This window comes from Entelurus aequoreus, linkage group LG17, assembly GCF_033978785.1.
Source record: "Entelurus aequoreus isolate RoL-2023_Sb linkage group LG17, RoL_Eaeq_v1.1, whole genome shotgun sequence".
Taxonomy (NCBI): Eukaryota; Metazoa; Chordata; class Actinopteri; order Syngnathiformes; family Syngnathidae; genus Entelurus; species Entelurus aequoreus.
This window is the reverse complement of record NC_084747.1, coordinates 43,229,548-43,251,097: the sequence shown is the minus strand read 5'-3', so window position 1 is coordinate 43,251,097 and position 21,550 is coordinate 43,229,548. Positions and strand designations below refer to the sequence as shown.

Below are 21,550 nucleotides of genomic sequence, written 5' to 3'. Positions count from 1 at the left end.
TTGGCAATATGTTCATAATAATTGGAATTTTACTTGGCAAAATTATGACATATATATAATTATAATTTTACTCTTTTTTTACAAGAACAAAAAATGTGGCAATATTGTGATAAAAGTCTGAATTTTATATGACAAATGTCACCATTTTGCATTAAAAAGTAATAGTTTTACATAAAAAAGTAATCATTTTACGAGGAAAATATTGCAATATTACAGAAACAGGAAGAATAGGAGAAATTGTTCCCAATTTTATAAGAAAGAAGTCGACACATTGTGAGAAAAAGACTGCTTTAGTCCATTAATTTTGTTATTTATTTTTTGTTTGTAATTGGTTTTTAATCTTTATTATTTTCTTCAAATAATTACAGTATGCCTCTATATACTGTACATATGTATTGTATTTTTTAAAATACATTTTGGCCAAAGGGGGCGTATTTCAATTTCTTACACACACTTGTTATTGCATATATTGGCCAGAGGGGGAGCACTTAAAATGTTTTACACACACTTGTTATTTCATATGTTAACCAGAGGGGGAGCACTTTTAAAACCGATACACAGTCAATTTGGAAAAATCCCTCCTTTTTTGGACCACCCTAACTTTGATAGGTTTCACCACCAGGGGTGCAAATGAGACATTCTCTATTAGATGCAATGGTTTTCCTTATTGGGACCATGATTTATGTCCTAACTTGTTCACCGGTCCTCATATGGAAGGTACTTTTCCTTGTTGATGTCTCAAGAAGGGTAGAAGTACAAGAACAGACAGACACACACACACACACACACACACACACACACACACACACACACACACACACACACACACACACACACACACACACACACCTTCTTGTATTTATACCTTCTTGAGGCCTCCGAAAAATGCCTACCTTTCTAGGTATATAATGATTTGTATTTACAACATTAATAATATATACATACTATGCAAATATAAAAAAAGCTTGTTGTGAAAAGAAAAAGGTCACAATTTCACAAAAAAAACATAATATAAGAAAAGTCGTACTCGACGCAAGTCAAAATTTTACAAGTAAAACTGAACACTTGTGCAATTTTACGAGAAAAGTTGGAATTTCACTCAATAACAGTCAGTTTTACAAGGAAAGCTTAACATTTTGGCAATTTTATGAAAGGAGTCACAATTTTACAAGAAAACTTAAAAATGTTGGCAATATATTAATAATAATTGGAATTTCACTTGGCAAAATTATGACAATAGTCATAATTTTACTCTTTTTTTTACAAGAACAACAACAAATTTGGCAATATTGTGATAAAAGTCAGAATTTTATATGACAAATGTCACCATTTTGCATTAAAAAATAATAATTTTACTTACAAAAGTAATAATTTTACGGGAAAATATTGCAATATTACAGAAACAGGAAGAATATGAGAAATTGTTCCCAATTTTATAAGAAAGAAGTCGACACATTGTGAGAAAAAGACGGCTTTTAGATAATTTTTTTATATATATATTTTTTGTAATTTTCATCTTCATTATTTACTTCAAGTTATTACAGTATGTCTCTTTATACATATCGCATTTTTCGGTCGCATTTTTCAGTCGCAGTTTTTTTCATAGTTTGGCCGGGCTCCAGTGCAACTTATATATGTTTTTTTCCTTCTTTATTATGCCTTTTTGGCAGGTGCGACTTATACTCCGAAAAATACGGTCTTTACTTTATTTTTTAAATACATTTTGGCCAAAGGGGGCGCATTTCAATTTCATACACACACTTGTTAATACATATGTTGGCCAGAGGTGGAGCACTTCAAATTTTTACACACACTTGTTATTTCATATGTTGACTACAGGGGGATAACTTTTAAAACAGTCAATTTGAAAAAAATCCCTCCTTTTTGGGACCTCCATACTTTTCATAGATTTCACCACCAGGGGTGCAAATGAGACATTCTCTATTAGATGCAATGGTTTTCCGTATTGGGACCATGATTTATGTCCTAACTTGTTCACCGGTCCTCATATGGAAGGTACTTGTCCTTGTTGATGTCTCAAGAAGGGTAGAAATACAAGTACACACACACACACACACACACAAAGATCCTGCAGGACTGCTTGGTTATTGATCTCCATCAAAAGCCAACCATGCAGTCCACTGGAGAGCAGTAGTGAGACTGCAACTAATGAATAAAGACACATTACACACACACGCACACACACATTCATACCTTACTGGAGTTCATAATGATGCCTTCAGGGTCCGTCCAAATGAGTTTACCCTGTTGACAAACAAAACTGTGCTCGGTTCCGTCGTAAATATCAATTAAAAAAAGCTGACACCCCACAGTCCTACAGGCCGTATGTGAGCATGACAGCGACACAGTGTTTTCTGCCTCACACCACCTGTAGCATCTGTCAATTTGATCAATGTGCAGACTCCTAGTCCCATATTGATTTACTTTTAATCTATTGTTCTTTTTTTTTTTTTGTGGTGATATTCTGTCGTGTTTGTACTGTCATTAATATAACAGGTGCTAGGTTTTCCCTCACTAAAGCTTATGATGGTGACAATGATGGATGTGTGCGCGTTATATAACATGCGGCGTGACGGCAAGGCCCACATTGCGACGTCCTGTCAGTCTCACATGGTGAGAATTAAAGTCCTTCAATAAGATCTAGCGTGTCGTTTACTCCTCTGAGAATCTGTTGATTGACAACCCGGTGATATTTGTGTCTCAGTGGGCATGCAGTCGTCATGGCAGAGATCAATTCCAATTGGTTCTGGCACAACTAAAAATTTGAATTCAGCTTGCAAACAGGTAGTAGAATTGAAATGCTAAAAAATTGATAATTTTGGTATATTATTGAATCATGCTTTACGGTATATTCCAGCAGAGGCGGTCCTGGCTAGATTTACGCCCTTGGCAAACCATTCCTGCAGTCTCTGATAGATTGTGACCTGGGCGGTCGCCTACATTGCCCATAGCATAAACCAGACATGACTATTGCACGTAAGAAAGGGGATTCATATGGCCCCATTCGTCGTAGTTCACCTGACACATGAAACGTGACAAATTGGAAGGTAGAGTGTAGAGCAGGGGTCCCAAATACGGCCCGCCAGCGTCCAAAATCCGGGCCGCGGGTAGTATCAAGTAAAAAAAAAAAAAAATATATATATATATATTTTTTTTTAAATTATTATTTTTTTAATCTGTTCCTTTTCACCCATCCATCGATCCATTTTCCACCGCTTATTACTGAGTCTCCTAGGCAGATACGGCACGCCAGCGTCCAAAATCCGGCCCGCGAGTAGTCCTGGCTAAAAAGTAAATAAAAATTGTATTTATTTATTTTTTGATTATAATTTTTTTTAATCTGTCCTTTTTCACCCATCCTACAATACATTCTCTACCGCTTGTTACTGGGTCTCCTAGGCAGATAAGGCACGCCAGCATCCAAAATCCGGCCCGAGGGTAATACCAAGTAAAAAAAAAAAAAATACACTACCGTTCAAAAGTTTGGGGTCACCCAAACAATTTTGTGGAATAGCCTTCATTTCTAAGAACAAGAATAGACTGTCGTGTTTCAGATGAAAGTTCTATTTTTCTGGCCATTTTGAGCGTTTAATTGACCCCACAAATGTGATGCTCCAGAAACTCAATTTTTCTCAAAGGAAGGTCAGTTTTGTAGCTTCTGTAACGAGCTAAACTGTTTTCAGATGTGTGAACATGATTGCACAAGGGTTTTCTAATCATCAATTAGCCTTCTGAGCCAATGAGAAAACACATTTTACCATTAGAACACTGGAGTCATAGTTGCTGGAAATGAGCCTCTATACACCTATGTAGATATTGCACCAAAAACCAGACATTTGCAGCTAGAATAGTCATTTACCACATTAGCAATGTATAGAGTGTATTTCTTTAAAGTTAAGACTAGTTTAAAGTTATCTTCATTGAAAAGTACAGTGCTTTTCCTTAAAAAATAAGGACATTTCAATGTGACCCCAAACTTTTGAACGGTAGTGTATCCCGTTGAAACTCTTTCATTGAAGATGTTAAACTTTTCAACGACTCTTAAAGGAAAACTACTTTTTTTGTAGTCCCAGATCAATATTGGCTGGGCTTATTAAAGCCTCAAAGCATATTATTAAATTATGGAATATAAATGGCTTGCAGTAAAAAATGGTCTAATTGTGTGCCAATGTCTGTATTGCTGTTCTCTGGAAAAAAGTAGTACTCTAGATAAGTTAAAATTAATTCACAATTTAGTCCAATGTTAGTATTTAATTCAAGCGAAGATATATTAAATTGTTAAAGTGCCTTTTTTTATGGCATTGCAAATTGACGCTGCTTTAAAACGTACTTGAATTGCGGACCTGCAGAGAAGCGGGGTGTGTCAGGATCGGCTTCGAGATTAGTGACAGGTGCGGAGATGACGCAGCTGCGAGTGTTTGTCTGATCACCTGTCGCGCTGTTAAAGGCAGCAGTCGGGAAGGAGAGGAGGTGGTTAATGGTGGAGAACGGAGCGAGAGCGAGAGAGACTTTAACATGGCTGAAAAGCAAAAGAAGGACAACTTATTGAAAAATAAATCATTGTTCACAAAGATGAACACGGCTGTCATGTCCGTCATTGGTGGTCCAGAGAACCCGGAAGAGCAAGAAAACCACATTGGGCGCCAAATTGTGGAGCTCTTGCTCCAATGTTTAGCTTAATGCCACCATTTAAGATACGACCTGCATCTGTTGTCTTTCCAGACACTTACACACGAACATCTCCACTTATGGTCAGGGTGTACTGTCCTGACTTAGCACACACCCAGAGACAGGAAGGAGGAATATGAAAATGATGGTTTGGCTTCTCCAAGTTAGGAGTGCCTCATTTTTGACTTGACCTCTTCCAGGAACTGCAGTCCTGTATAATGACACTCGCTTGTAATAAAGCAACTTTTGGTTCAGTAAAGCGTCTCTGACATCCCTTTTGATCCAGCCGCACTGCCGTGTTATTCTTCTGTCCGGACGAGGATGACAAGACCGGGAATACACATCTACAATTCTCCGGAGATAGCTTCCCCTGAAGCTTAGCTACAATTAATAGCTTACTACATTTTTCAAGTAGCTTGCCCATCAATGCTTCGTAGCTATTTTTTATTGGTACTTGCACTACAACTGTATTTAGTGACAAAGAGACATCGCCACTTGTACCGTACCACAATATGCACATTTAACAACCACGTATAACATTAGAACAAGGCTAATGTTGGTGACTATCAGGCTGTTCGATAGGTGAAATTGAATCAAACATCACTAGTGCTTACGTGGTCAAACAAGTCTGTCAGACAACTGGAAACAATTCATCTTTGCAAACAATAGTCAATAAGGGTATAAGTAAAGGTAGCAATAGGAAAGAAACTCAGTGTCTTTGAGTCTAAGTAAAAAATATACATTTCTTAAACATTAAGACTTTTTTTAATTGTAGATTGACTACTTTTTGTGTTATTTAGCCACACCTTACTATGACTTTTTTCTTCTTTTTACTTTCTTTTGTAACAAGTACTTTGCTGTCTTTACATTGACTACATTTATGGTAATTTTACACATATTTTAATGTATTTTTTTCATCCTAATATTGTGCCTTTTTTTGCAATGTTTTTTTCATATTGTTGGCGGTTTTTGGATGCATTTTTAAAGTGATTTATAGGCAGAATGGATTGATCCTATTGGCAAACACATTTTTGTCTTCTTGTCTCTCATAAGGATTGTGAACGGCAAAAAATAAATAAAAATAAAAGTGCAATTCCCCTTTAAAGCTAAGACGTTTTTATCATAACATAACTTAACCAACCAAGGCCCAAGCTGTTTGTTTACATAATGTTTTTTATTTATCTTTGCTATTTGGTCTTATTGGACCCTAATTAGAATAAAAACTAAAAATCATCTTTTCATATGATGTACTTAGTCCATACGTACACAAACGTGTACTTCATGTGTAGTGACATGCTAATTTTTATTTTTACACTTTTTTTTCTCCAAATTCCATTGTATGTTATACTCTTCTGATACCACCAGATAGCAGTATAAGTGTCCATATGTCGGCATAAGACCCCAATTCAGTAGTGTACACAATTTTGGAAATACGAGCTAAAAGGTGCTGTCCACGCATGTGGCCACGAAGGCCTTAAGAGGTTAACTCAGGGATTCTCAAACTTTGATACGCAGGCTCCATCTAGTGCTACGCGGAACAAGTCTAAATATGAACTACAGTATATGGAGTATCATTGTTGATGTTTGTGCATTGTGTCTAATGTTACAGTGTCCATAAATATTAAATATACTTGTTAAATAAAACCTCTGCTTTGTTTTTAATAAACACTTAGGCCTACTATGCCACTGTAGTTTAATGTTAGTCATTATGGCGATACTTGGAGAGTCAAGTGTCTTCGTAGGTAGTAGGCCTATTTGGTGAAAACAGTTCTAACTCATTCATGCATTCATTAATTCAATCAGTATTATAACTGTTGTTCTCATACCATTACGACTATATTCGTTTTAGCATAATTTTTTTTGCATAGTGCCTCTAACACTCCATATGCACTGATCTTTATATCAAAAATGCATAGTGTTTCTCCTTCTGTCTCCTATACAGAAGCAGAACGTCAGCATCCTGGCAACTCTCCCGTCCTCCCTCTCTCATCTGGCGAGGAAAACAGACAATATGATAGAAACACACACACACACAAGCCAAGAGCATGAAAATCATGTCAAAAAACTGCGGATGAGCGAAAATGCAAAAGCTACTCACGGCGTAGATAAAACCAGGACAAAAGCAGATGAAGATACAAAGTGATGCTTGATTGAAGTGACAAAAATAGAGGATGCAGTCTATATTGGAATGTAGCTATTTACAGCATATATGTGTGTAGGTGTATGTGAGCACATTTCCCATAATGAAAGAATTTGCTGTCTTTTTAAATTAGGAAAATATAATTTTTTTATATTTTATACAAAATAACATCAGCACTACATTGGAAGTTCACTTCAGTGCTTTACCACTTGATTCAACGTTTATTGATTTAAATGATGTCTGACACATGCTAACCAAGAAATATGCTAGCGGCGTAAAAATCTACATGTCGAGCTAATGTAAAAAGACGTCATATTTACATACCAAACCAGAAAACCTATTGATTAGAGGGAGCTGAGTTCAAAAGGTCCACTTGGTGAATTTTTGTTTTAAATCTGTGTTGATACAAGTTGTACATCAAAGCTAACTTTGTATGCAAGATACTAATGGCAGCTGAAGTTGGATTGGTTCATGTTTAGTTCCACGTTGAGGAAGAACCCTGCACTCTTGCACATCAAGTCAGAATGTCAAAGTCAATCAGAAGGTCCAAATTTTGCATGTACACTATATTGCCAAAAGTATTTGGCCACCCATCCAAATGATCAGAATCAGGTGTCTTAATCACTTTATAGGTGTATAAAAACAATCACTTAGGCCTGGATACTGTTTCTACAAACATTTGTGAAAGAATGGGCCGCTCTCAGTGATTTCCAGCGTGGAACTGTCATAGGATGCCACCTGTGCAACAAATCCAGTCGGGAAATTTCCACGCTCCTAATAATTCAAGTCAACTTTGGGCTTTATTATAAGAAAATAGAAGAGTTGGGGAACAACAGCAACTCAGCCACCAAGTGGTAGGCCACGTAAACTGACAGAGAGGGGTCAGCGAATGCTGAAGCGCATAGTGCAAAGACTTTCAGTTGCTACAGAGCTTCAAACTTCATGTGACCTTCCAATTAGCCCACGTACAGTACGCAGAGAGCTTCATGGAATGGGTTTTAATGGCCGACCAGCTGCATCTAAGCCATACATCACCAAGTCCAATGCAAAGCGTGGGATGCAGTGGTGTAAAGCACGTCGCCACTGGACACTCTTGAGCAGTGGAGACGCTTTCTCTGGAGTGATGAATCACGCTTTTCCATCTGGCAATCTGATGGACGAGTCTGGGTTTGGAGGTTGCCAGGAGAACAGTACATTTCGGACTGCATTGTGCCGAGTGTGAAATTTGGTGGAGGAGGAATTATGGTGTGGGGTTGTTTTTCAGGAGTTAGGTTTGGCCCCTTAGTTCTAGTGAAAGGAACTTTGAAAGCTCCAGGATACCAAAACATTTTGGACAATTTCATGCTCCCAAACTTGTGGGAACAGTTTGGAGCGGTCTACTTCCTCTTCCAACATGACTGTGCACCAGTGCACAAAGTAAGGTCCATGAAGACATGGATGACAGAGTCTGGTGTGGATGAACTTGACTGGCCTGCACAGAGTCCTGACCTGAACCCGATAGAACACCTTTGGGATGAATTAGAACAGAGATTGAGAGCCAGGCCTTCTCGACCAACATCAGTGTGTGACCTCACCAATGCACTTTTGGAAGAATGGTGGAAAATTCCTATAAACACACTCCGCAACCTTGTGGACAGCCTTCCCAGAAGAGTTGAAAAAGGTGGACCGACATCATATTGAACCCTATGGGTTAGGAATGGGATGGCACTTCAAGTTCATATGTGAGTCAAGGCCGGTGGCCAAATACTTTTGGCAATATGGTGTATTTTCAAATTGTTGTATCATAGCTAAGAATATATTTTGTAAAATATCCTTTTTAAGATACACTTGAGGCAGCTAAGGTCAAAGGTCAGTTTAGTTTTATTTTCAAACGGCTCCTCCTCGTTGTCAACCTTTGACGGACGACATCATGCATGTCTTTTCTTTTACAACTTCTATATTTGGGAATGCTTTGGCTTTACAGGAAAGTCAAGTAGAAAAATTCAATGGATGTTTATATTTATCCTGCACTTTTCCCTTTGAATACACGTTTAAATTATAGATACTTGAGCGCGCGTGCAGGCAGGAAGATGTTATTTCCTGAACCCAGCTGACGTACTTGAAATACATGAAAGTCCCTGAGGGACCAATGGAGGTTGGAGCTTCCTGCCGCTCGACACTTCCTTATCAAAGCAGAGATGATATTTATACAAGCATTAGACATGGATCGACTCCCATAACCGTTCTTTTTAAATGAGGGTTCAAGTATACAATCAAGTGCAGGTGGATATTACCTCTAAACAATCTGTGCTGCTACTCTATCTATCTGTGTGTGTGTGTGTGTGTGTGTGTGTGTGTGTGTGTGTGTGTGTGTGTGTGTGTGTGTGTGTGTGTATGTGTGTGTGTGTTTGTGTGTTTTGTCTCTTAAAAAGCTCACATCTTTGCTTTGACTATAAAGGCATCCCTGCTCTTTTATTCTCTCATATTACACACTATAAGGTTCTGCATATTGTATATACCCGCGAGCCATAACGAATTAGAATCCCCTGCAAAGGAGGTTCAAACTAAGTTGTATCAATAATTCAGTCAACCACGCAGCCAACCAACTAACACATGTAAGATGAGAAGCTCTAACCAAATATATGACCAAATAACTGACCAACCTAATACAAACCCTGTTTCCATATGAGTTGGGAAATGGTGTTAGATGTAAATATAAACGGAATACAATGATTTGCAAATCCTTTTCAACCCATATTCAATTGAATGCACTACAAAGACAAGATATTTGATGTTCAAACTCATAAACTTCATTTTGTTTTGCAAATAATAATTAACTTAGAATTTCATGGCTGCAACACGTGCCAAAGTAGTTGGGAAAGGGCATGTTCAGCACTGTGTTACATCACCTTTTCTTTTAACAACACTCAATAAACGATTGGGAACTGAGGAAACTAATTGTTGAAGCTTTGAAAGTGGAATTCTTTCCCATTCTTGTATTATGTAGAGCTTCAGTCGTTCAACAGTCCGGGGTCTCCGCTGTCGTATTTTACGCTTCATAATGCGCCACACATTTTCGATGGGAGACAGGTCTGGACTGCATGCAGGCCTGGAAAGTACCCGCACTCCTTTTTTATGAAGCCACGCTGTTGTAACACGTGCTGAATGTGGCTTGGCATTGTCTTACTGAAATAAGCAGGGGCGTCCATGAAAAAGACGGCGCTTAGATGGCAGCATACGTTGTTCCAAAACCTGTATGTACCTTTCAGCATTAATGGTGCCTTCACAGATGTGTAAGTTACCCATGCCTTGGGCACTAATGCACCCCCATACCATCACAGATGCTGGCTTTTGAACTTTGCGTCGATAACAGTGGAGATGGTTCGCTTCCCCTTTCGTCCAGATGACACGATGTCGAATATTTCCAAAAACAATTGGAAATGTGGACTCGTCAGACCACAGAACACTTTTCCACTTTGCATGAGTCCATCTTAGATGATCTCGGGCCCAGAGAAGCCAGCGGCGTTTCTGGATGTTGTTGATAAATGGCTTTCACTTTGCATAGTAGAGCTTTAACTTGCACTTACAGATGTAGCGACGAAATGTGTTTAGTGACAGGGTTTTTTTGAAGTGTTCCTGAGCCCATGTGGTGATATCCTTTAGAGATTGATGTCGGTTTTTGATACAGTGCCGTCTGAGGGATCGAAGGTCACAGTCATTCAATTTTGGTTTCCGGCCATGCTGCTTACGTGCAGTGATTTCTCCAGATTCTCTGAACCTTTTGATGATATTATGGACCGTAGATGTTGAAATCCCTAAATTTCTTGCAATTGCACTTTGAGAAACGTTGTTCTTAAACTGTTTGACTATTTGCTCACGCAGTTGTGGACAAAGGGGTGTACCTCGCCCCATCCTTTCTTGTGAAAGACTGAGCATTTTTTGGGAAGCTGTCTTTATACCCAATCATGGAACCCACCTGTTCCCAATTAGCCTGCACACCTGTGGGATGTTACAAATAAGTGTTTGATGAGCATTCCTCAACTTTATCAGTATTTATTGCCACCTTTCCCAACTTCTTTGTCACGTGTTGCTGGCATCAAATTCTAAAGTTAATAATGATTATTTGCACAAAAAAAAAACGTTTATCAGTTTGAACATCAAATATGTTGTCTTTGTAGCATATTCAACTGAATATGGGTTGAAAATGATTTGCAAATCATTGTATTCCGTTTATATTTACATCTAACACAATTTCCCAACTCATATGGAAACGGGGTTTGTAATTCAACAAATAACTATTGTATAATTAACCAAACAACTGCCAACACAAACAACTAATGGTATAACTGAGAAACTTATTATCGAATACATAACTATACAACCAAACAACATGTAGTATAGCCATCTAAACAACTAACTAAACAGCCAAATTACTAACCAAATGAATGATTAAACAAACAAAAAACTCTACACAAAAAACTACCTCAAACACTTGACTTGACCCCAGGATGCAGAGACAGGAGACGGCGTGCAAGAACATCCATTCATACACTGCAAAAAGTCAGTGTTCAAAAACAAGAAAAAACAAAACAAAAATTAGGGGTATTTCATTTGAACTAAGCAAAATTATCTGCCAATAGAACAATAAATTTGGCTTGTCAAGACTTTCCAAAACAAGTAAAATTAGCTAACCTCAATGAACCCAAAAATACCTTAAAATAAGTATATTCTCACTAATAACAACTGTACTACTATACGTGTACGTATTTTCTATTGTTTCATTGAAAATAAAACAGCAAAGTCCATTTGACTGTCATCTGTTTTAATATGAGACACAATTATGTCAAAGTCATGATTTTTTTTTTCATGCTTGAAATAAGAAATTATTACTTTAAAAAAGTAGTTTTATACTTGTGAGTGTTGATGACACAGCTTTACAACAGTTGATATTCTAGTTTCAAGCATGTTTTACTCAATATAGGTCACAAAATCTCAGCAACAAGCTGTAGTATCTTACTGAGATAATTTAGGACCAAAACACTTAAAGCAAGTAAAACACTCTAACATAAAATCTGCTTAGTGAGAAGAATTATCTTATCAGACAGAAAATAAGCAAATATCACCCTTATTTGAGATATTTAATCTTACTTAGATATCAGTTATTGCAGTGTACATTTTCTTCCGCTTGTCCCTCTCGGGGCTTGCGGGAGGTGGCTGGAGCCTATTCCAGCTGCATTTGGACGGAAGGCGGGGTACACCTTGGACAAGTCGCCACCTACGGTAATTTAGGAAGTACAAGAGAAAATGAGTGCAGCTTGGGAAATTGACACCTGTAGAAGTAGCAACAAAAAAATGATGCTCGAGCCCTGTCCAGAATAACAAGGCAGACATAAGAAGCAACCTCAATGTCAACCAGGGACACAGGAGAGGGAGGAAGCGCTCGAGCCAGAGGTAAAGCGGCAGGTAGTAAAAGCGCATAGGAAGGGAAAACTAGAAAAAAAAAGGTAAATAACACCAAGCACGGGAAAATAATAACATAGGTTCAAAATGTCATGGAGGATTAGGACACAACCAAATACCTAAATAATGAAATAACCAACATCTAACCAACCAATTAAACACATAGCCCGGGGGTCTGCAACCTGCGGCTCTAGACTTTAGCGTCACTTTTGTGACTCCCTGGAGCTTTTTCAAAAAAGTATGAAAATAGAAAAAGATGGGGGGGAAAATATATATTTTTGTTTTAATATGGTTTCTGTAGGAGGACAGCATGACACAAACCTCCCTCTAATTGTTACAATTCCCACCGTTTATATTAAACATGATTCTCTGATGAGAGTATTTGGCGAGCGCCATTTTGTCCTACTAATTTTGGCGGCCCTTGAACTCACCGTACTTTGTTTACATGTATAACTTTCTTCAACGATGCCAGAGAAAGACACATTTTATGCCACTCATTCTTTGTCTCATTTTGTCCACCAATCTTTTTTATGTGGCGCGTGAATGCACAAAGGTGAGCTTTGTTAATGTTATTGACTTGTTGGAGTGCTTATCAGGCATATTTGGTCAGTGCATGACTGCAAGCTAATCGATGCTAACATGCTATTTAGGCTAGTTTTATGTACATATTGCATCAATATGCCTCAATTCTAAGTATATTTGAGATCATTTAATTTCCTATGTCCTTCGTGTATTTAATTTATATTTGTATGTCTCATGACACATTATCTGTATGTAATATTGGCTGCATTTCTGATAGTTGTTTGTGTGCCGTTATAGACCACAGCCAACGTAACCCAGCTTGCTAAGATTGTTATAAATTCATTCGAAGAAGACAGCCTGCAAATTTCTTTAACTTGGACACACTGTCATGACGCGGAGTCGAACCCACATTTCCTCTGCAGCTGGAGCTGCAGGCACCTCTGCTAACCCCTCTGCTGGCAGCATGCTCAGACACGCCTCTGCTCGTGCTGAGCACAACACGCCCACACAGCAACAAGCCTGCAAGCAATCAATGATCAACGCACCTGGACTTGACGAGGGGGAGCGGCATAAAGACCAGCGGACCCGAGGAACGTTTGCCAGAACGTCGCTAACCTTCCAGTAAGCATCACGTCTGGCATTCCCTTTTCCCAGTGATTTCCTCGTCCTTGTGGTTGCTCTATCTCTCTGTGTTTTCCTCCTGGTTCATGCCCTTTTGTATTTCCACAGTGACTCCCCTGTCCTCCGTGATCGTGCCTTGTCACTCGATACCCATCCGGATTCCTGACTGCTCTCCCCGATCCACGACCTCCCTGCTCGGAACCAGACCACGCTGCCCTGCTCTTGCCCACGACCTCTTGCCTGTCCATGAACTGCTTCTTCGCCTTGCCCCTTTGGATAACGACGAAAGATACAACCAACATTTGCTGACAACAACTCATGGTAATATTTACATTATTAATATTACACATAGTCAACACTCATTCACTTTGAGTAGCATACACACGCCACGTATTCATCAAAGGTTTAAAATAAACCTTGAAAACCGCAGTCCTGCCCTGGTTGTCGCCTCCTTCCCTTCTCTGATATACATAAGTACGTTCTGGCCAACAACATGTCGGAACCATGCGACAACGGCAAGCCCCAGGCCCAGATAGCCATATCTTCCGACCTAGCTATCCTTAGCTCCGTTGTTAGCAAACATCAGGTTCGGTTTACTGCCCTTGAGGATCATCTAGAGAGAGCCTTCACCAGACTATATTCCAGGCTGGACAACATGTGCCCCGGGGCCAGTCCTGGACCGGTGGTACCTCCTCGTGCTACTCCAGTCCTTGGACCCGAAAACAGCATTTTGGCACGTGAGCCCAGAATTGCCAGCCCTAAACCCTTTGAAGGGGACTTTGAACTTTGTAGAGGGTTTTTGGTTCAATGTGACCTCATTTTCCGTCACCAGCCCTCCCGTTATTCCTCCGACGGCGCCAGAATAGCATTTATTTTTTCCTTACTTTCCGGTCCGGCTCTCAAGTGGGCTACAGCTGCAGTCGACAGGACCGTTGGGCTTAACTCCGACTATTCTGCCTTCCGTGCTGAATTTCGGGCTGTTTTTGATCACCCCAAGGATGGGGGGGGACGCGGCCGGACGTCTGCACTCCATCTCGCAGGGATCCCGCTCCGTGGCAGCCTACACCTTAGAGTTCCGGACTTTGGCGGCAGACAGCGGTTGGGGTGACCGGGCGCTCCAAAGCGCATTCCGTCGCGGTCTTTCTGAGGAAATCAAGGACGGTCTACTGAGGGACAGACCCACATCCTGCAGAGATCTCATCGAACTGGCCCTCCAATTTGACCTACGACTTTGTGAGCGAGCAGCAGAGCGAGACCAGAGAGCTGCCTCTAGGAGCCAAACTCTGCCTACCTTCAAGGCAGAAGTGGAACCAGACCGCTCCCCTAGTACATCTATGGCAGTCCTGGTGAGCCATACTTTATTCCCCCGTAATGAAGAAAACCCCGACATAATGCTACCCGCTATTCTGGCCTGGGACAAGAGGAGCATTCAAGTACAGGCATTTGTGGACTCTGGAGCTGACGAAAGTCTTTTGGACTACAAATTCGCCCGGCAGATGGGCATTCCCCTGATCTCCCTGGACAAAACGCTGTCAGCACAGGCCCTGGATGGACGGCCATTGGGCCCCATCAAGTACCGCACAGAGCCCCTTTCCATGACCATTTCTGGTAACCACAAGGAGACCATCAGCCTATGGGTGCTGGAAGCTCCAGTAGCCCCACTTGTGCTTGGAAGATCTTGGCTTCGTCATCACAATCCCCATATTTCCTGGACTTCCGGCAGAATCCTAGCCTGGAGCACACCCTGCATGGCCAATTGTCTGGGGTCAGCGTCTCCTCCGGTCCACCACTCCACTACCCCGACTCCCCAGGCCGATCTATCCATGGTTCCTGCTTGCTACCATGACCTAGCCGAGGTCTTCAGCAAGGTACATGCTCTGGGACTACCCCCTCATAGACCCTACGACTGTGCCATTGAACTACTTCCTAACGCTACCCTGCCGTCTAGCCGCCTTTACAATTTGTCTCTTCCAGAGAAGGAAGCAATGAGGAAGTACATTACAGAGGGCCTTGCCTCGGGCATCATTACCCCGTCCAAGTCTCCACTGGCGGCGGGATTCTTTTTCGTGGCCAAGAAGGACGGGTCCCTTCGACCCTGCATTGATTACCGTCATCTTAACAACATTACCATCAAAAACAAGTACCCCCTTCCGCTACTCAACTCTTCCTTTGAGTCCTTGGCACCCGCAACCATATTCACCAAACTGGATCTTCATAACGCCTATCACCTGGTACGAATCAGAGAGGGAGACGAGTGGAAAACGGCCTTCAACACCCATATGGGGCATTACGAGTACCGGGTAATGCCTTTTGGACTTACTAACGCACCTGCAGTTTTTCAAACACTTGTTAACGACATCCTCCGGGACATGCTGGATCAATTCGTGGTTGTGTACCTTGACGATATTTTGATTTTCTCCCGTAACCTCTCTGATCACCAGCAACATGTTCGACGTGTCCTGCAACGTCTTTTGGAGAATTGCCTATTGGTTAAGGCAGAAAAATGCTGCTTCCACTCCTCTTCAGTGGAGTTCCTGGGATTTGTGGTCGAAAGGGGTCACATAAGACCCGACCCGAAGAAGGTGGAGGCCGTGGTGAAGTGGCCGCAACCAACCACGAGGACGGAACTTCGGAGGTTCCTCGGCTTCGCCGGCTTCTACCGACGATTCATCCAGGACTTCAGTAGGGTTGCGGCACCGCTCCATACTCTCACGTCAACTAACGTGCCTTTTGTATGGACTCTTTTGGCTAGGAAGGCCTTCGAGGAATTAAAGGAGCGTTTTGTTTCGGCCCCCATTCTGGTCCACCCTAACTTGGACACTGCCTTCTTGGTGGAGGTGGACGCCTCGGACTCAGGGATTGGGGCTATTCTCTCTCAAAGATCCAAGAATAACAAATTAATTAATCCTGTTGCCTTTTTTTCTAGACACCTGACTCAGGCCAAACAAAACTACGATGCTGGGAATAGAGAATTATTGGTGGTCCACGAGGCCCTGGTGGAATGGAGACACTGGCTGGAAGGGGCTAGCACCAGTTCCAGATCCTGACTGACCACAGCAACCTTCTGCACATCCGAGCTGCCAAAAGAATCAACAATCGCCAGGCAAGGTGGCAGCAGTATTTTTCCCGCTTCAATTACGTGCTCTCTTTCAGGCCAGGATCCAAGAACACTAAGGCTGACGCTCTATCCCGTTTATTCGTAAGAGAGCCCACTTGTCCATCAGTAGCGGAACCCATCCTTCCTCCCACTCGCATTGTGGGAATGGTAACCTGGAAGGTGGAGGACCTGGTAAAATCTGCGCTGCGCTCCAATCCAGGACCAGGAGGTGGACCACCCAACAAACTATTTGTCCATCGGGAGCTACGACCCAGAGTCTTGGATTGGGGGCACTCCAGCCTGTTCTCTTGCCATCCAGGTTTCCAACGAACTCTATCACTGCTGCGAAGACGTTTTTGGTGGCCATCCATGGCCAAGGACACTCATGAGTTCATCGCTGCTTGTTCTACTTGTGCCCGTAGCAAGACGTCACACAGGCCTCCCGCTGGTCTCCTTCACCCTCTCTCCATTCCTGCACGTCCTTGGTCACACATTGCCCTGGATTTCGTCACAGGATTTCCAGCCTCTAGAGGTAAAACCACCATCTTAACTATTGTTGACCGTTTTTCCAAGGCAGCCCACTTCATTCCGCTGCGCAAGTTACCTTCTGCCCCAGAGACTTCTGATCTCCTCACTCTACACGTCGTCAAGCAACATGGTATCCCGGTGGATATCGTCTCTGACCGTGGCCCTCAGTTTACGTCACAAATCTGGAGAGCCTTCTGCAAGGGAATCGGGGGCCTCGGTCAGCCTCACATCGGGATACCATCCCCAAAGCAACGGGCAGGCTGAGAGGGCGAATCAAAGCTTGGAGACCATGCTCCGCTGTGTCGCCAGTCATCAACCCACATCCTGGAGCAAGTTTCTGCCTTGGGTGGAGTTTTCCTATAATTCCTTGAAGAGCTCCGCTTCCGGTATGTCTCCATTTGAGTGCTCATTGGGTTATCAACCCCCCTTGTTTCCCCAGCAGGAACTGGAAATCGCTGTGCCCTCAACAAGGGCTCATATTAGACGGTGTCAGAGGGTGTGGAGAGCCGCTCGTGCAGCTTTGGAAAGGGCATCCGAGAGGATGTGTCGCAACGCAAACCGTCATCGCATTCCAGCCCCATCCTATAAACCTGGACAACAAGTGATGCTTCTCACTAAGGACCTCAGTCTCCAGGTACCATCAAGGAAATTGGCTCCACGTTATGTTGGTCCATTCTCCATCATGTCGATCATAAATCCTGTATCTGTTAAATTGGCTCTCCCACCCTCGGTCAAGCGACATCCAGTTGTCCATGTGTCTCAGATTAAACCGGTAGCGGAGAGCGCTCTGTCCCCTCCTGTCCCTGCCCCCCACCCTCTAGGTTCTTGTCTAACGGAGATCAGGTTTGGACAGTTAAGGAAATCCTCAGGGTCCGTCGACAAGGTAGGGGGCTCGTTTATCTGGTCGACTGGGAGGGATATGGACCTGAAGACAGATCTTGGGTGCCAGCCTCCTACCTTGCCGATCCCTCACTTCTAGAGGATTTCTACCGTGCCAATCCTGATGCTCCCCGGCGCTCGTCGGGGGCCTCGCATAAGGGGGGGGGGGGGGGGGGTACTGTCATGACGCGGAGTCGAACCCACGTTTCCTCTGCAGCTGGAGCTGCAGGCACCTCTGCTAACCCCTCTGCTGGCAGCATGCTCAGACACGCCTCTGCTCGTGCTGAGCACAACACGCCCACACAGCAACAAGCCTGCAAGCAATCAATGATCAACGCACCTGGACTTGACGAGGGGGAGCGGCATAAAGACCAGCGGACCCGAGGAACCTTTGCCAGAACGTTGCTAACCTTCCAGTAAGCATCACGTCTGGCATTCCCTTTTCCCAGTGATTTCCTCGTCCTTGTGGTTGCTCTATCTCTGTGTTTTCCTCCTGGTTCATGCCCTTTTGTATTTCCACAGTGACTCCCCTGTCCTCCGTGATCGTGCCTTGTCACTCGATACCCATCCGGATTCCTGACTGCTCTCCCCGATCCACGACCTCCCTGCTCGGAACCAGACCACGCTGCCCTGCTCTTGCCCACGACCTCTTGCCTGTCCATGAACTGCCTCTTCGCCTTGCCCCTTTGGATAACGACGAAAGATACAACCAACATTTGCTGACAACAACTCATGGTAATATTTACATTATTAATATTACACATAGTCAACACTCATTCACTTTGAGTAGCATACACACGCCACGTATTCATCAAAGGTTTAAAATAAACCTTGAAAACCGCAGTCCTGCCCTGGTTGTCGCCTCCTTCCCTTCTCTGATATACAACACACACACATCTATACCTTTGGCCATTCGAAGCCAGTAATTTAGAGGAGTTATCTCACCCTCTGAGAAACCTCAGTTTTACTCATGTTCTCCAATGTTGTAAAAATGGGTAGAATACATTTTACATTTCAACATTTCTGTCAACGAAGATTTGTGTCAGCCTGCGACACATAGTCATTTTGATAGTAGGCTAATATAGCTAATATAGACACTTATATCATGTGTTGACTTCATTATATCACTTGTAGAAGGCTTGTAATTTTTTGCGTCTCCAGACAGATTTTTATTTAAATTTTTGGTCCAATATGGCTCTTTCAACATTTTGGGTTGCCGACCCCTGACCATACTTGCCAACCCTCCCGATTTTCCCGGGAGACTCCCGAATTTCAGTGCCCCTCCCGAACATCTCCCGGGGGGGCAACCATTCTCCCGAATTTCTCCCGATTTCCACCCGGACAACAATATTGGGGACCACTGCCTTAAAGGCACTGCCTTTAGCGTCCTCTACAACCTATCGTCATGTACGCTTTTCCTCTATGCAAACAGCGTGTTGGCCCAGTCACGTAATATATGCGGCTAACACACACACAAGTGAATGCAAGGCATACTTGGTCATCAGCCATACAGGTCACACTGAGGGTAACCGTATAAACAACTTTAACACTGTTACAAATATGCGCCACACTGTGAACCCACACCAAACAAGAATGACAAACACATTTCGGGAGAACATCCGCACCGTAACACAACATAAACACAACAGAACAAATACCCAGAAGCCCTCGCAGCACTAACTCTTCCGGGACGCTGTAATATACACCCCCTTTACCACCAAACCCGCCCCCTCCCCCCATCTCCCGAATTCGGAGGTCTCAAGGTTGGCAAGTATGCCCCTGACATAGCTTAACAGACTAACCAACGGAATAATCAACCAAATTGGAAAACAAAAAAATAAAAATAAACTAAACTATATTTAACAGCCAACCAATAAATCAACCAAACAACAAACCACATAATTAGCCAATCAACTAACCAACCAAACCATTAAGTAATTAACCAAACAACCGCTCACACAATTACTAAACTAACCGGCCGAATGACAACCCAAGTAAATACGGTGGAACCTCAATTTACGAAGTTAATTGGGTTTAGGTATTGAAAAGTTTTGAATATTGAAGCACATTTGGTCAATAGAAACAATGTAAGCATGACTATTTGGTTCCAGCCTCGATAAAGCCAAAATATTAGTAAAGGTTTAGGAAAGTTTTGTACACTTTAAGCACAATATCAAGCAAGTGGATCAATTTTCTATTTACGGTAATACAACCAAAAACAACTAGCTGAACTGTCCTCATTTTCAGCCACCTTGACGACACACACACACACACACACACACACACACAAGCACATGCAGAGTCACCAGCCCTGTGGTGCGCTCACAGTTTAAAACACAAAACTACTTTACTTAAACAGCCAGCTTGCAACAATTATTAGGAATAAACAATAACATCCACTTTACCTTGATTGGTAATATTCTTGGCGTGCGGTGGAAGGGAGCTGGAGAGGGGGAGCAGGCAGTGTCGAGAAGGCTGTGGTGTTTCAAACCACATATAGCATCTCTGCTGATTTCTTTGGACTCACATTGAGCTACCAGAACTTGAACAATGCTGTGAATGTTACATTCTGTGTTGGTCTTGAACCCCATGATGCAGAAACAGCAGGCAAAGTGCAAGTAAAAATGTATTTAATGACTAAATAATAGAGCAGCAGAGAATTGCACAGAAAGAATCAGGAAAGTTACGCATCATGGAGGCACAAAGCAAAAAAATCCAGCCCTGTCCTCTCAGCAGGTGAGTGTCCTAATTGCACACTTGGGCCAGGTGCTCAAGCCAGAAGTAAGGTATCTGGGAAACAAAGGCAGACAGGAAGTAGATAAAAAATATAAAGGCACTGGTCAAGAAATAATACAAAATATAGAAAGCTAATAACAATGTCCAAACTGTCATGTGGGATCATGACAGTAAAATGGTACAAAAACACTTAATAAGCACACAAAGTAGCAATTAGCACAGTAGCTAACGACAGCGCCACTCTACTGACTGAATGAGCACTGGAGATCGATCAGCCGGCCCACAATGGATGTGCTGCCTGGCACAAAATGGCTGTGCTGCGAGGCACACAATAGGTGGATGAAATGTTTGTATACTGTTGCGCTGACCAGCTCTTCCTCCGGGGAATTCAAATTGCTAGTCTCTCCCAGATTCTTTTATGGCACATAAGCTGATGTTTATATTCAATCACCAGGCAGTAGTTGGTATTTTGTAGTTTATTCTCAAAGCTTAGAGGACAAACGTGGGACAAACGTGAGACCAACCCAGTACACAAGCGTTCCCTCGCCCGGTCTAGCTCGGTCTCCCAAAACACCGGAACTCCTGTGTACTTCCCTCTGTCTCTCGCCCCCACCTTACAGAAATGAATACAGATGTCCATTGTATCTGTTATCTCAAGCCGGCCCGAGAAGGGAGCAGGGAGGATTCCTTCTTCTCTGTCTCCTGCATTCCAGAGTTATGAAGGCCAGACAATATCGTGCACTTTGAAAACTCAAAAGAGAACAAAATGGAGCTGGTTTGCAATACGACCACGAAACTAGAGAAATAACACTTAAATATGAATATATGTAATTATCCACGTCCGTCAATTCTAAGAGAAGGTTTGTACACCAAGTGTGTTTTCATTCAGTCTGTGGTTC

At 42.4% G+C, this 21,550-nt stretch overlaps 1 long non-coding RNA gene across 1 annotated transcript in view; it reads right to left on the bottom strand.

Annotated features, from left to right (window-relative positions):
* Nucleotides 1-21,158, bottom strand: part of LOC133632028 (uncharacterized) — a 25,436-nt gene extending 4,278 nt beyond the window's left edge. Inside the window, exon 1 of the long non-coding RNA XR_009821645.1 lies at nt 21,020-21,158. This is a non-coding gene — a long non-coding RNA (uncharacterized LOC133632028). The remainder of the gene's footprint in view (nt 1-21,019) is intronic.
* Between the last annotated feature and the right edge of the window lie 392 nt (nt 21,159-21,550).